Raw genomic sequence first — 12512 nt, forward strand, 5'->3', positions numbered from 1 at the left:
TTTACAGGCACAGCAGGGAGACACTTGACTAGGGAATGTTAAAGACTCGGGTACCTCCATTCAAAGTGGCCACCACACAGGATAAATCTTCACAGGAGAGCTGGGCGGCGCTCAGTTGATGCTGTAACGAGGGGGTCTGTAATGAAGCAGAGGACCTACCCCTCAGTTCAGCTTGCCAGCCATCGGGTGTTTACTGTGGCTTTGCTTTAGACCTAACTATGAGAGGGACAATGGCCTCTGTGGAGGTGAAGGGATCCTTCCTTCTGCATGCTGCTTTTTGGAGGGTGTTTCATTTTCTCCTCGTTGCTTCATCCAACTTGAGCTTTGCAGAATTGTGCCCCAGTCAAGGGAGCTTCTTTGAAATGGACTGTAGCCTGTATGGAAAGAGGTCAGCTGCTTTCGGACTAGAGCTCCGAGGTCGCCTTCCCTGTCTGATTGCAGCAAGCTGCCAGATTTGTATGCCACCGCACCAGGAATGCAATTAGGTTTGCTGTGCAGTATCAGGCTGGCTTCTCAGTTAAGAGTCTCTTTCCCTATGGGAATAAGACTAGACAGACTGTCATTTGCTCTTCCTAATTCTGCTTAGCATCGTCGCTGCCCCCCCCCTTTTTTTTTGTAATTAGCTATCTTAGTTGGCTCTTAAATTTTAATAGCCAATTGAAGCTGTGTTTTAGCCAAGTCCCATATCTAAATTGCATTCAGTCCATTAACAAAGTTGGTTAAAAGGCTATTAAAACCGAAGCCAATGTATGGTGGCTCGTGTTTGTATCTTCACAGTATCCGTCACAGCCTAAAGGAATGTGCTCCTTTTCAACAAAGTTTTTCCCAGGGCTGGTCTGGGCCTCCCCAGGGGAGAAGGTGGTCAGCAAGATGGTTAGCATGTGGGCATACCCGACATTGGCCCCGCCTTGTCTTTTTTTATCTCGGAGGAGGCTTCTTTCTCAGGTTTGGCTTTAGTTTGGTTGGTGGTGATGGAGGGAGAAAGAAAGACACACTGAATCCTCCAAATTAAAATTGACAGTTTTTGAAAAGTGAGTAATTGAAGTGATGGTTTTTTTTTTCCTTTCGACTGATCAGAATTATTAGCAAAACCATCTGAGGCACCTTCTGGTAGGATTGTAGTCTTGCTGGGTTCGCTTTGTGAAACATTCTGGCAGGCTCTGAAAAACAGTCTGTAGTGGAGCCAGCACAGGCCCAGAGCACTCACTGCCTAATTGACAGGCCCATTGTTGCCCTGGTTAGATTCAGAAGGCTGGCCCGGCAGTCCCACCCTAGTGCTAGCTTTACCAGATTGTAGCTTCTGTGTCAAGTCCTTCCTTCAAATTGTAACCTTGTTTCAGTTCTCTGTTCTCACAGACACTGTTTCCCAGATCTTTATAATCTGTGCTACTGACTGTCAAAAGAAATTAAGTGTTCTGGGGGGTGCTGTGTTTACATCTCTTAATCACTATGACCCTGGGAATGCAGATTCTGGGAGAAGCTGGAGGCAGATGCATCCTGCTCCTTGACCAGGCTGAATGTCCACAGCAGTCATCCCGCCTCAAGCAGCGCCATGTTGCCATCCTCGTTTTCTGTTTCAAAAATAGACAAACTGAAAACCCAACTGTAAGCCATAGTGTTCCTTCGTGGATTGTGTCCCGCTGCTTTTAAAAGAGGCAAGTTTGCTCAGAGCGTTCACAGCCCCGCATTTGCTCCTAAAGTTAGCCCAGTTGTCCAGGCACGCACGCGCGTGCACGCGAGCGCGCGCACACACACACACACACACACACGGTGCTGGGATTCTTCTATTTACACACACACACACACACACACACACACACACACACACACACACACACACACACACACACACACGGTGCTGGGATTCTTATATTTCCACCGAACTCACTTTCACAGCTTTTGCCTGAGGGCTGAGTGGAGTAGGAGACGTCCCCCTGTCTAGACTGCCTTCGCCCCAGGGCTCTCTGCTGACCTTTCCCCTGTACCAGATGCTGATGGAAAAGGCAAAAGGGGCTGTTTTATCCCCACAGATCAATGCGATGAACCTGGCACAATGAGAATGTGTGTGAAACACGAATCAGCCTTGAATAAAGTGAGCCTGGCTTTGAAATTCAGGCCACCAAAGGTTGCATGTGTCATGCCATCAGTCCGATTTACACAGAGAAGGTCCTGGGTTCAAGCCCCTGTGGAGCCACGGCCACAAAACAAACTCTTTTCAAAAGTACCCTGGATAAAAACAACATTATAAGATTTTTTTCCCCAGCTGGGCCTGGTGATGCACACATTTGTTTCTAGTACTTAGGAGGCATAGGCAGTCAGATCTTTGTGAGTTCCAGGCTAGCCTGGTTTATATAGTGAGTTCCAGGAAAGTACATAATACACAGTGAGACCCCCACCCCCCAAAAAAACAACAACAACAACAACAAAAAAAAAAACAAACTATGAGTTTGTTTGAAAAAAATACACTCTTCTGAAGGGTCAGGTGGGATGGCTCCTATGTAAAACAAGATGGGGCCCCTCCCCCAGCTGGTCATTGTCCCCTGGTGGGCTCTGCAGATCACAGCCTTCATCTAGGATTGGAAGCTTTCTGTCACGTGTACATGTGGTGCACGATAGAAGGATTGGAGATTAAGGTGAGCATCAGGACTTCCAAACCTGTAAGAATCTGGATAAAGAAAACTGCTGCTTATTGCCCTGAGAAAGGAAAGACTGCCTGACCAAAACCAAACGGAACTGCAGGTGGCGTGGTAGACGGAGCCGACAGAGCACTTCAGTGGAGCTTGCTAAGTAGCCCATGGTCACTGCCAAGTTGCCTGCCCTCACCTGCGAGTCCTCTCACCAGAGTAGCTTTGGGGCAGTGGCTTCTGGAGTCCACTGAGGTCTGAGAACAAACCCTCAAGCTCCAGTTATCTGCTCCAGTGGTCACCATGTCCCGGCTACTGGTCCCAACCTGGGCGGTGCCCCACGCCTCCAGCGTTGGGTCACATTGACTGAGCCGGTGTTCTTCCTCGGTTTCCCTGTCATGCATGTGGCTTGTCACCAGTTGCTGAGGAATGGGTGTGTGGGAGGTAAACTATTTTGAAGTCTTCCTGATGTAAGATGCTTTTGTTCTACCTTTCTTCTGACTGATCGTTTGACTCACGTTGGATTATAGATAGGAATTAATTTGTCTTAAGAACTTTGCTGGCTCTGTTACTGTTGTTTAGCAAACTCGAGCTCGCTCTGATTTCTGTTCCTCGTGGGACATTTCCCTCCCTCCTTTCTTCCCCTAATCGTCCTCATTTTCATAAAATGAGATGGTGTGGGCCCGTTTCCTGGGTGTGCCCTGGAAGTTCTGTTGAAATGTCTTTTGACAGTTTTCCCTTTTCCATTTCCTCTGTTCTCTTAAGAAGTTCCAGAACATTCATTGTCTCTTCTCAGTTGCTGTATTTCCGGGGAGATTTTCTTAATGTTTTCTTCCAAGTCTTCAGAATGAAAAAAAAAATTATTATGTCCCCGATTTCTAGAAGTTCTTTGTTTTCTTGTTTAATTTAAAAAATATGATCCTGGTCTTAGTTTGTAGCTGCAGGCTCTTACGTCCCCAAAGATTTTAATTATAGTACATCAATGCTTCTTGTCTTTGTAAAGTTATTTTACTTGTTTTAAATGTGTGTGTGTGTGTCTGTGTGTGTGCGCGCGCGCGTGCGTGTGTGGACATGTGCTCTAAGGTGTCAGTTCTTTCCCTTCAACATGAAGACCGTAGGGATGGAACTTGAGTCCTCAGGCCTTGGTGGCAAGTGCCTTTACCCACTGAGCCATCCTTCCAGTCCTGACTGTGCTTCTTCAAGGGATTCGATGGGTTTTTCATTGGGATGGTGCTCTGTGGCATTGCAGGAATGAGCCCTCAGCCAGGTGGCTGGCATTTGGAGTTTCTGTGAGGGGTTGGTTTTTGGAACTGCCATTTTCTTTAGTCTGGCTGGTGGTTTTTAGAAGAATTTCATCCAGCCTGGGGTCTCCAGGAAGCTGAGCTTGACATGAAGGTTTTGGTGCAGTGCAGATGGCTTCTGCATGTGGTCTCCGTGAGAAGAGACGGGCTACTGTGAGAATGGGGGAAAGGCCAGTCATTCCCAAGACCTCAGCTGAGAGCACCTGGCACTCAGTATTTCTCAAAAGAGCATCTCACAAGCTGGCCTTGGGGGCCAGCATCCCTCCACCTCTGAGCTGCACAGAGGGAGGTGCACAGTTCCTGGCAGGTGCGTGAGTCACCCCTAGAGAAGGAGGGGGGAGGGCTGACAGCCAAACTCAGGGGAAACCCTGAGCTTGGCCCTTGTGCCTGGGTGTGATGTGAAGATTTGGAGTGAGGCCACTCCTCCCTTTCTCCTCTGGGACAGTGAGGCCAGGCATTTCCTTAGAGAAGACTTCCCGGCTTCCTAGCATAGGTTTAGCTCTTTGCCTATAGATGAGATGTCACTGCAGGGCAATGCTTTCAAGAAACTTCTGCCACTGGCTCTGCCCCTTTGTCAAAATCATTTAGACATCGGAGAGCCTATTCTGGGATCTCTCTTCAGTTCCTTGAATGCTGTCTTTTCCTCTGCCAGTATTGCTTAAAAATCACTATGTGGGACTGAGGTGTAGCTCAGTGAGGCCTGTATTCCATCCTCAGGAACTGCACAAGGCCAGACTGGTGGGGAACAATTGTGATCCCAGCAGTGGGGAGGTGGACAGGTGGATCTGTGGACAGGTGGCTCTGTGGACAGGTGGCTCTGTGGATAGGTGGATCTGTGGACAGGTGGCTCTGTGGACAGGTGGCTCTGTGGACAGGTGGACAGCCAGTCCAGCCTGATAGGTGAGCTCCAGGTCTGGTAAGGCACCCTGTCTCAAAAAAAAAAAAAAAAAGAGTATGACTCTGGAGGAATAACCCTTGGGGCTGATGTGTGCACATGCACCCACACATGTGCAACACATATTTCCTAAGCAGTATGCCTTACCATTCCTCCCATCTGCCCTTTTAAAGCTCGTGACAGCTGCTTGAGAACCTCTGCTTTTCATGCTTTGGACCAAGCATGATTATGTCCACAAAATCCTGAGGATTGTGGTAGGCATGGAATAAAAATTACAGACCCATTGAGGAGGGGCTGTCTCTTCCCATGTATGACTACTGACCCCAGAGTGTGTCTGCCCATTTATTTACAATTTCTTTGGTTTCTTTCATTTGTATTGTCTAAGTGTAAGCAGTCAACCTTGTACTTACTTTGTTAAGTATAAACTTAACTATTTCATTTTCTTAATTGCTGTAGGTAGTTTTTTAAAAGGTTCAACTTCCACAGGTCACTGTTAGTATAAAGTATAAATAGCTCGTGTATATGTCTAATTGCAGCTGAGTGGGGTGGCTCATGGCCACAGTCCTAGAATTCTAGGGGGCTGAGGCAGGAAGGTTATAAGTTCAAGGCCAGCCTGGTGAGATAGTATCTCAATATGAAATAATAAAAACTGAGAGGCGTGCGTGCGTGTGTGTGTGTGTGTGTGTGTGTGTGTGTGTGTGTGTGTGTGTGTCCCTGTGATGATCTTGCATCCTATGAAACTGATGTTTTGTAAACTTAGGTGTTGAGCTCTTTTTTGTAGGAGTTGAGCTCTTAGCTCTCCCCTGTCTTCTCACTGCAGCTGTGTGTCTTCAGATAAATGGATTCTTTGTGGCGACCTTGTTTCCACTAGGTACTTCCACTGCCTGGTGATGTGTGACATTGTTTCCCATTTTAAAAATAAAGTCTCCTCCCCCCTTTTTCTCCTGGAACTAAAAGGTGCCTTATTAATTTGTCTTGCAATAAGCTCTCTGTGTGTTTGGCTGTCCGGTTGTCTTCCAAGCTGTGTCTGTTCTAACATTAGCATCTTTCAGCACTCCTCCCCCCTTGAACTGGAGACCTTCCTCCTAGAGCCCTTCGTTCTCTATGTTGGTTCTAATGTCCAGGAGTCCCTGGGCTCCTTCTCCAGCTCTCTACCCATCGCTCCGTCTTGGAGTGACTCTGGACTTGTCTCCCACTCCGAATGCCAAGTCTCCCGCTCCTATCTTAGTCAATCCGTCCATCAGTCAACCAACCAATCAATCAATCAGTCAGTCTCTCAATTGTATCTCCAGCTTTCCCCTAGGATGTACTTAAATGTTTCTTTTAAAAGGTTCACAGCAATATATTTATATGTCTTTCGAAAATATATCTTTGATCTGTCTTTACATATGGAAGCTCTAGTTGGGTATAGACTCTACAGATACAAATTATTTCCCTTCGATTTTTTAAGTGACCACCCTTCCCTCTTCTGTCCAGCATTCCATGTCGCAAGATCTCATTTAATCTTAATAACACCCTGAACAAGAGCGCCATGAATTCCCAGGACTCCGAAGCGCCACTCACACAGTGAGTGAACTGTTTCGTAGTATCTGAGCCTCCACCAGCTACTACATGGAAGGGTTTGGGGTTGGCACGGGGAGATGGCTTGTAAGGTTGTCCATCCCATAAGACCAAGCTTCGGAAGCTCGGTGCCAAGCAGCTACCTACGCCCTAGCGGAGTCTCAGATTATATCCCCAGACACGTAAGGCACATGGCAGAATGCTAATGAGCCTCAGCTTCCATCAGACGTGGCTCTGGGTCTCAGGTCCACTCTCATGCCTGTCATTGAGCAGCACATACTCCATGGTAGCCGTTAGCCCAGCTGCGGCTGTCATACAGAGACGGGAGGGGCAGGACTGCTCTGTGGAGCAAGAGCGGTGCCCAAACCCAACACCGACCCCGATAGCCTCGTGGTGGCCAACAGCCCGCCGTAGATGTTTCTAGTTCTCATCTGTGGTATCAACGAAGGAGATAAAGGTCTGATCGTTTGTTCTTTTTTTCTGTGTTATCTGTGTGAGGGGTGGGGGCGGGGCACGGGCATGCGCCACAGCACTCCTGCAGAGGTCAGAAGGTAACTTTTTCTCATCTTCCACCTTGTTTGAGATGAGGAACTTTCTCGTTTGCTATGGTCCTGGCTATCATTTGACATGGGTCTGAGACACCAAGTAGCGAACCCTACCTCTGCAGAACTTTTTCATCAGGAGCCTGCTGTTTCCTGGCCTGCATAGATTTGCAGAGGTTTCCTTAAGCCGGGCACTAACATAGGAGGTCTTTGTGTGCTGAGGTTATGATCTTATTGGCCCAAGAGACCCTCCCCACCCAATAAATAAAGCCTCTAGTTCCTAGATCTTAGGGTACTTGGAGTTTGACATTCCCCTCAAGATATTAAGGGCAACCCAGGCCCTCTATCACCCATGTTACTGCCCGTCCCCACTAGATCAGGGCCAGGCCTCTCATTTTGACATGTGGAGGTGGGATGAGTGGCTGATAAAATGACCAGGGTCACAGTGGGTGTTACTGGCTGGCTTGCAGCTGTACCTCACATGTCACCGTGTACTTTTAAGTTAGGTCCCTGGGAATCCTCCTTGACTCTGACCTGGGAAGGTGTCTTCCGTCAGGACATTGCTGAGGGGCCCTTTGGCTCAGCTGCTGCAGATGGGTGTGCTGGCCACTGCTTAGTGATTCCTCGGGATGGATACGGGGCCTTAGTTTGTAGAGTTTGTCTCTTGCTCTGACACAGTGTTCCACCATGACCTCTGTACCAGTCAGCGCACACAATCATTTCCACAAGCTGGTGCCCGTCCGCTCAGGCACACAGGTTTCTGGGAGCAAGGCAGGTACCCATCTATGTACCATAAGGGACAAGGAAGGCCTCAGCCAACCCCAGAGTCACTGGGACTGAGCTGGCTCTTCAACTGAATCTCCAGTTGAAGCACAAAATGGAACTCTTGTGGACCTATCCCAGCCCTGGGCTGTTCTTAACGAAGGCAACAACATAGGCTCCCAGGTCTGCCTGGTCTGTCAGGGAGGTCTCCAGTGTCTAGACTGGGGCCAGATGAGATTCCTGGGTTTGTCCCCGAGAGTCGGGGTATAAGTAGTTCCTCTGTGTCCTTCTTGGTCTGGAGGGAAGGATCTACCTCCTAGAAGCCTACCTGGAGGTGGTCTTTCTCTCAGTTTCCATCCTCTGTGTAACACTTGGAAGCTCTGGCCCTTCATAGTCACACCCTAGTGCCATCCTTTATCCAAACCAAATGCCTTGCTTCCAGCTCTCTCTGGCGATCTTGTGCTCCAGGCGTCTGTAAGACGTTTGGTGGCCACTGGGTCACCACGAGACCAAGAAGCTAAGGAAAGGACAAACATTTAGGTCTCCAGCCAGCGCTTTTGGCTTGGCATCTTTGTCACTTGCTTGTCTTTTGTCACATTCTTTTTTTTCTGTGTACTCTCCATTCCCTGTGGGACCATGAGGTTTGTGCCAAGGACAAGATTCTCATCTCCGGAACCCCGGAGATAAACCTCTGTAGTGACACATTCAAGATGCTGCTTGAACTGGAAATCAACACAACCTGTGTGTGTGTGTGTGTGTGTGTGTGTGTGTGTGTGTGTGTGTGTGTGTGATGGTCAAAGTTCCCTGTGACCTCTAACCCTCTTTGACCAAGAGCTTTCCTATTGCCTCAGGAGTTTAAGTTCCTCCAGCCCTTTAGAGATTTGATACCTTGGCTTTGTTTCCCCCGGATTGCTCATTTTCTAGAGCAGATGGGGAAACTCATGACCTCATCCATAGTTGTATCCTGAAGGTTCTGGAAAAGAAAGATGATTGAAAGAGCTCTTTCCTCTGTGCATAAACACTCAGCGAGAAGCAGAAGGCTTTCAGCTCCCAAGCATCCCAACAAACTGCCCTTCCCTAGAGCTGCTTGCCCTGTCCTGCCTCCCGCCCCTGCCCTATCTTTGCAGGGCATGACCCTCATGACCCCAAAGCCTTCCTTTGATTCCCACCCGAGTCCATCATCATTTCCTCTGGGAAGCCTTACCTCATCCCATCAATCAGGCTTCTGACTTTACTGCTTTGCTCCGGCAAACAGCTCCTTTTGCAATTATGTATCTGAGTTCAGTACGTCCTTCCAAACTCTGGGAAGCGTTATTTTCTAACTTTGTTCCAATGCCCACTGCCTAGAACACAGTAAAACTAGATAAAGGAATTCTGAAGCAATTTTTAAAAGAATTTTTAAAAGTATGGTTTCAAAATGGGTTTGATCTTTGAATTATGGATGGAGGATACAGTGCTAATCCATCATATTTCAAATCTGGCTGAAGGGGGCTGGAGAAATGGCTCAGCAGTTAAGGGCACAACTGCTTTTCCAGGGGTCCTGAGTTCAATTCCCAGCAACCACATGAACTCGCAAATGTCTGTAATGGGATCCAGTTCCCTCTTCTGCTGTGTCTGAAGACAGCGACAACTATTTATATACATAAAATAAATAAATCTTTTTAAAAATCCGGCCAAATAGTGAGAAGTCAGCACAATTTAATTTATTCAAAGAGAATGTGATATATGCCTCTAAACCTAATTGGTAGAATTTATACCTTTTTAGTCTTCATTCAAAAAATCAAAGGGCAAGGAGGGAAAACATGATTAGTCACATCAGGTAAGTACGAAATGAGTGCAAAGAGTTAGATATTTATGACAGGTTCCCACTGGTTCTTAAGCCTGCTTTATATGTAAGCATGGGCAAGGCTGGGGGCAGCCTGCGCTCTGATGAGTTTAGCCCACTCCCAGATTGCTCTGGAGTCTCCAGCCTTGAGGGTGAGCTACTCGGAGGAATAGTCTCGGAGTTTCGGTATCTTCCCAGTAATTAGGCAATTCTTATGTACGAGGTGGGTGACAGCATGCACACCTACACCACTCTGACCTTTTCCCTATTTACCTGCAGCGTGTGGTATTTGGGGAAGTGACTTTTCCTGGTGAGTGACAGTGTCAGAGTGTTCACCAGCTCCTGCTGCCCCAATCACCCTTGGGAGCAGGGGCTCAGGACCTCACCAAGGTAACCCAATCTGCGACTCCCAGCCCAGAAATGCCAGGGCTCCTCTCAGATGCCCTGGGTGGCTCTGCGGCTTTCCTCTCAATAGTTCACAGCATGTAATTCTGAGAACTAGTTTCCTCCTTGGGTGATGCCTGTGGGCGGGTGGCGGTGGCGGTGTGTGGGATTCCCTTATGAACGAAGACAGGCATTCCATGCATGGGAGGAGAAGCTTGTGACTAGTTGACTTATAAATGAGCTCTCCGTCCCTGTCACCTGTCTAGTTTTCAAATTGTGCTTCTCCATTGAAAATGATTCTGGGAGTGTTTTTAATGGAAAGAAAGCACTCTGTCGTCCTCTCCTGAGTTGACTGTACAAAGTAAGGCTTAAACTGAGAATTGGACTTTCTGATTGTTTGCTTTTGTAATTGTTGTTGTTGGTGGTGGTGGTGGTGGTGTGTGTGTGTGTGTGTATGTGATGTGTGTGTGTGCATGTGTGCATGTGTGCATGTGTGCGTGTGTGGTACGTGTGGTATACTGGAAGAGCTGGGATTACAATATGGTTCCACCACACTCTTCATGATTCATACTTACAATGTTGCAGCTGCTGTGAGGGACAAGACAGCATTATAAGATAGCATAAGAACTAGGGAGGGGGGGTTGGGGATTTAGCTCAGTGGTAGAGCGCTTGCCTAGGAAGCGCAAGGCCCTGGGTTCGGTTCCCAGCTCCGAAAAAAAGAACCAAAAAAAAAAAAAAAAAAAAGAACTAGGGAGGGGAACACTTAGAACACAGACTTAAAAACAAAACCAAAGATGGATGTCTGCTCAAGGTCCTGACGTCAGAATGTGCTGACATCATGAGTGAGCTCCTGGGCGTAACCAAAAAAGCCCTGGGTGTCAGCTGCCCACCCAGGAGGAGCAGAGACCAAATACCAGACAGAGATAAACCTTGGAAGGACTCTGCAGGGTATACAATCCCAGGTTCCAGGCAGCTCAGCAGACACTGGTCTCCGACATACCTCAACACACCGGAGCCACGTGTGCTAGCAGCGAGGGACCCTTCCGGTGAACGCATCCCCCGCCAGGACCTCCTGTCTCTGGCCTGGCTCTGATTCTAGTGGCCTGGCTGAGTACTGCTGTAGACCCAGAATCTTTCCCTTCACCATCCACACCGTGGGTGTGGACATGGACGTGGTGGCTGCTTGTGCCGACCCTGCCTACTGTCTGTGAGTGGAGTCTGCCTCCAGTTATCAGCGGCATTAATTAGAGCTGGGCTGTTAGTCTTAGGCCTTTTGCCATTTCCCCTTCCCTGAAATGTGTTGTATGAACAATGAACTGTGCATTCCAAAGGACACCATACCATCTGCCTCTCGGTGACTCTGAGTGTCCAAGACATGACTCAGGAGGTGGCTGAGCAAAGCTCTGAGGTGGCCACGACAAAGAGTGGAGTCTTGTAACAGCGTCTGCCTTTATATCTGTTCAAGAGCAAATCTAAAGAGTAAACCAAGATGAGAGTGTCCTTTCGATGAAGATGGGAACTCAAGGTGACGTGAAGCTTTTGGCCCTTAATTGGAGGTATCTTTTCCTTTCTCAGTAAATTATAAGATCCATTGGAACGAGCTATGGTGTGGGTAGAGTCTAAGGGTGGTGCATTGGCGGGGCATACGTTGTGGGTTCCCTTCTGAGCCAGGGCGAGAACTCCTTTCTTTATGAGTCTCCTTGTGAGCTTGGTTCAAGGCCGAGGGTTTCCACAGTGACTGAGTGGTCACCAACACAGCATGGTTCTATGGTTTACTCTCATTAATACTCCCAGTGATCAAACACTGACAAAAAGCAGCTCAGGAAAGAAAGGAGTTATTTGGCTTACAATCCCAGGATGCATTGCATCATTGTGGGTAAGTTGAGGCTGGAATGTCAAAGGTTGGTGACACACACCCACAGTCAAGAGCAGAGAGAAATGAAGGTAGCAGGCTTAACTTGCTTGCTTGTGTTGAGTTCAGTCTCTCTGCTCATTCAGCTCAGGACCCCTTGCCTAAGGAATGGTGCCACCCACAGTGGGCTGAGTCTTCCCATCAATTAACATAATTAAAACAAACCCCTACAGACATGCCTACAGTTGCAACCAACATAGACAGTACCACAACGAGACTCTTCTCAGGTGGTTCTGGGTTGCATCATGTTGACAGTTAAGGGTGACAGTGACACTCTGGTTTCTCATTATCACTTGTCATTGCTTCTGATGCTTCCCCCCCCACCCCCCGACTAACATCATAGATGAGCATCTTTGTGTGGCTCTTGGTTCTGTCTTCATTTCTGTAATTCATCTGTACTTTTCTTCTGCTTGTCTTTTTCTATTAGGTCTGGCCTCTTTTTCTTTTCCATTTGTGGGAGTTTCTTGAACCTTCTAGATAGTAATGTGTTGCTGGCTTAAACACAGAGGGAGAGAGAGAGGGAGTGAGAGGGAGAGAGGGGGAGGAGGGAGGAAGGGAGAGAGAGACAGAGAGACAGAGAGATAGAGACAGAGAGACACAGACAGAGAGGCAGAGACAGAGAGACAAAGAGATAGAGTCAGAGGATGATGAACTTGCATATTGGTCATTAGGCACCATTCGCTTTCTTTTCTTGAGACAGAGCTTCT

Source organism: Rattus norvegicus, chromosome 6 (assembly GCF_036323735.1).
Source record: "Rattus norvegicus strain BN/NHsdMcwi chromosome 6, GRCr8, whole genome shotgun sequence".
Lineage (NCBI taxonomy): Eukaryota > Metazoa > Chordata > Mammalia > Rodentia > Muridae > Rattus > Rattus norvegicus.